Source organism: Nannospalax galili, unplaced genomic scaffold (genome assembly GCF_000622305.1).
Source record: "Nannospalax galili isolate Female #2095 unplaced genomic scaffold, S.galili_v1.0 scaffold257, whole genome shotgun sequence".
Lineage (NCBI taxonomy): Eukaryota > Metazoa > Chordata > Mammalia > Rodentia > Spalacidae > Nannospalax > Nannospalax galili.
The window spans coordinates 3,142,567-3,146,515 of NW_008340854.1; the positions used below are offsets into that span (position 1 = coordinate 3,142,567).

At 43.3% G+C, this 3,949-nt stretch overlaps 1 non-coding gene across 1 annotated transcript; it reads right to left on the reverse strand.

Moving 5' to 3' along the window:
* Positions 1-693: 693 nt before the first annotated feature.
* Positions 694-796, reverse strand: LOC115070839. The gene has a single exon (XR_003849959.1). It is a non-coding gene; the product is annotated as a U6 spliceosomal RNA (small nuclear RNA).
* Positions 797-3,949: the final 3,153 nt, after the last annotated feature.

Sequence of the window (3,949 nt, forward strand, 5' to 3'; positions counted from 1 at the left end):
TCATCTCACTGGCCCTTTTTTTCTTATTTAAATTTTTTTTTAATTTTAAATTTATGTGTATGAGTGTTATGCCTGCATGTATGTAAGTGCATCTGTGTCCTTCAGTATCCACAGAGGTCAGAAGAAGATGTTGGATCCCCTGGAACTGGAGTTATAGATGGTTGTTATCCACCATGTGGATGCTGGGATTCAAAGCTGGGTCTCCTACAAGAGTAGCCAGTGCTCTTAACTGTTGAGACATCTTTCCAGCCCAATTCTTTCTTATTTTTAAGGTCTATTTTTATTATTTTTAATTATGTGTGTCTGTGTGCGAATATGTGCACATGAGTGCAGGTGCCCTCAAAGGTCAGAGGCATCCGATCCCCCTGGAGCTGGAGTTACAGGCAGTTGTGAACTGCCTGACATGGTTGCTAGGAACCATGCTCTGGTCTTCTGCAAGAGCAATATGTGCTCTTAACCACTGAGCCATCTCTCCAGCTCAGCCCCCACTTAAAAATATTTTTTAGTTGAATTTTTGTGATTTTCATACAATATATTTTATCATATTAAGACCCCCTTTCCTATCTGCACCTCTCTTGTATGTAGCCCCCTGCCAGATTTCATGTACTTTGTCACATATATTAATTAAGGCCTATCAAGTTTACATCCCCAAATGTCCATCCACTGGAGCATACTTAACCTATGTAGTGTCACAAAAATATGGAATGCTTCACGAATTTGCATGTCATCCTTGTGCAGGGACCATGCTAATCTTTTCTATAGTATTCCAGTTTTAGTTTATGTGCTAAGTGAACACACAGCACCACTTTCTAATGGTTCCAGGGACTGAAACTAGGACCTTGTGCATGTCCTGAGCTACATCCTCCAGTCATTTGGTTTTTTTTTTTTTGAGACAGGGTCTCATGTAGTCCAGGCTTTAAATTCATTATATAGTGGTGATAGTTAGTTTTAATTGTTGGCTTGACACAATAGAATCACTTGGGGAAAGAGTCTCAGTGAGGGATTATCTAGATAGTTTGGCCTATGGGCATGTCTGTGGAAGATAATCTTAAATTGATTAAGGTGGGAAAATCTTCCTACTGTGGGTGGGTAAGAATTCTGAGCTGTGTAAGACTGAGACTGTGAGCTGAGCACTGAGAAGCAGAAATGTGCTTATTCACACTCTGTTCTTGACTATGGAAGTCATGTGACCTGCTGCTTCAAATTCCTGTGACCTTGACTTTCCCACAAGGATGGGCTGTAACCTGGAACTGTGAGCTAAAATGTCTTTTCTCCTTTAAGTTGCTTTTGCCAGAGTATGTTATTACATCAGCAGGAATAAGACAGTAGCCAAGGATGAACTGGAAACCAAAACTTTACTTTTTTTGAGTTTTTGAGACAGGGTCTCTCTGTAGCCCCAGATGGCCTGGAACTCGATATGTAGACCAAACTGGCCTCACCTCTGCCTCCTGAGTGCTGGGATTAAAGACATGCACCATCATGCCTGGCCTTAGAACTTTCCTTCCTTCTTCCCCTGCAACCCCCTTTGGGAGATGGTTTCATTGTATAGTCTTTCCTGTGTGGCTGGTGTGGAACTTGCTATGTAGACTAGGCTGGCCTTGAACTCAAAAAGACCCACATGCTTCTGCCTGCTAAGTGCTGGGATTACAGGCATGTCTGGCTCAGAATAGCTTTTGAGACAAAGAGAAATGGCTTTCATTCATTTGCTCTGTCCATTCCAAGCACTTAGCTCTGTTCGAGTCAGCTGGGAGCTGACTATGGAGGGTGGCAATGGACCAGGGATCCCCAGTCTTTCCTTTTAATCTGGATGGTGTTTACCAAGTCTTCAGCCTTAAAGTCATTAGTGGTGCTTTCTGCTGTACTGTAGAAAAATGGATTTTGCCTCAATTCCTGATTCCTGTTTAAATATTTAGTTTAATCAGCACGGACCCAAGTGCCTTTTCCATTTCCCCTGGTGCCTGGGAGACATGCTGACACCAGTGTCATAAATAATGCATGTGATCCCAGCAACATGTCACTGGCAGGGGGTACTCCATCCTTCAAGTCTCTGGGCCTACCCTGTCCTGTAGCTGCTTTGGGGAAGCTGAGTTTACCAGAATGGTCCTTCTGAGCTCTAAAGGACTGGGCCTCAAAGCTGTGCCTGGAAGGAGTCATTGAGACTCTATCCCAGACTGGAGGGGCCTATGAGGGACTGTGAGGTGGTATTGGTGGGTTAGGTACAAATACCAAGGCCAAAGAGTGTTCAAAACTGGAAGGAGATTTGAAGGTCACTTAGCCAGGGCCCAATTTAGGCTCTGTGTGACTTCCAGGCAGAAATAGAGAACAAAGGGCCAGTTAAGTTTAAGGACAAAAAAAGCCATGGCATGCTTGAACCTTCTCTCCCTACCTCTAAAACTCGAGTTCCTAACATGGGCTCCACTCTTCATTACAAAGGCACACTTGAGTTTTTACTCCATCATCTGTCTCCTCTACTGAAAGGAACTGATGGTTGGATTTGGCTGGACAGGTCCTGGGCATCTTTTGCCAAAACCTCAGAAAGTTTAAACTGCCTCCAGGTGCCCCTGTCTTTGGAGCCAGAGCTCTGATCTGAGCAATTAAACGTGAAGCATCATGTCAGTTGTCACTAATGACATGCTCCTGGCCTGTCTTTGTAAAAGCAGCTTCATGGGGGCTGCTCTGTAGTACACTTTTTCTCCAAAACTTCGCAGAGATAAAAGGAGACATAAACAATGATTTATTTATCCAAAAGTTCAAGGTTTAGCTTTGAGCTCTCCAATATTTTTACTTCTTTTTTGAAATCAAGAGCACAAATAAACTTCCCTCTTTCTCTTATAGAAAGGGCAGCCTCTATAAACCTACAGATAAAGATAAAAGGAACTGATGAAAGGCACAAATTCTAGTCTCTGTCCCTTTATTTGACAGAGTGGGGGATTAATGAGTCCTCCTCCCTGTCCTGGAGTCATGGCTAGAAACTTACTGACTCATTTCCAGCTTCCTAGGTCCTGAAGAATAAAAACAAAAGATGGAGCTGGGAGCTAGACAAGATGGCAGATGTCTGTAACCCCAATACAAGGGGAAGTGAGGCATGCTTGAGGCTAGCCTGGACAATTTAGAGAGATTCTGTCTCAAACTACAATTTAAAAAGAAAAAAAGAGGTGGAGGCTGGGGAATGTAACTCAATGGTAGAAGGCTAGCTTAACTTGGGTTTGATCCCCACACTACCCAAAAATGTATGTGTGCATGTGTCTGTGTGTCTATGCAGATATTTAAGGACACACATACACATGAAAAATTCTATATCCATTAGTCATGGCAGCTACCACTCTACTCCAAGCCTTCCACACTTCTTTTCTTCCTGGACTAAGTTAATCTCTTCCCTAGTTTCTCTGTTTTCTTTCTCCTAGTATATTTCCTGCAAAGCACACAAATGATCCTTTAAAAACACATCATGGGCTGGAGAGATGGCTCAGCAGTTAAGAGCACTGACTGCTCTTGCAGAGGACTCAGGTTCAATTCCCAGCACCTACATGGTGGCTAACAACCGTCTGTAACTCCAGTTCCAGGGAATCTAACACACTTTCTGGCCTCTACGGGCACTCATGCACACGTGGTATACACACAGACATACACGTACACATAAATTTTTTAAAAAACTAATCATGGGGCTGGAGAGATGGCTCAGCAGTTAAGAGCACTGACTGCTCTTGCAGAGGACCCGGGTTAGATTTCCAGCACCCACATGGCGGCTACGAAACGTCCTTAACTCCAGTTCCAGGGGAATCCGAAGCCCTCTTCTGATCTCCGTGGCATGGCACAACACGGGTGCACTCACATACACGCAAGCAATACACTAATACACATAAAATAAAAATAATAAATAAAATATTTTAAAAAATTAATCACACATATTAGGGCCTGGATTGGTAGCACATACCTTTAATCCCAGCAC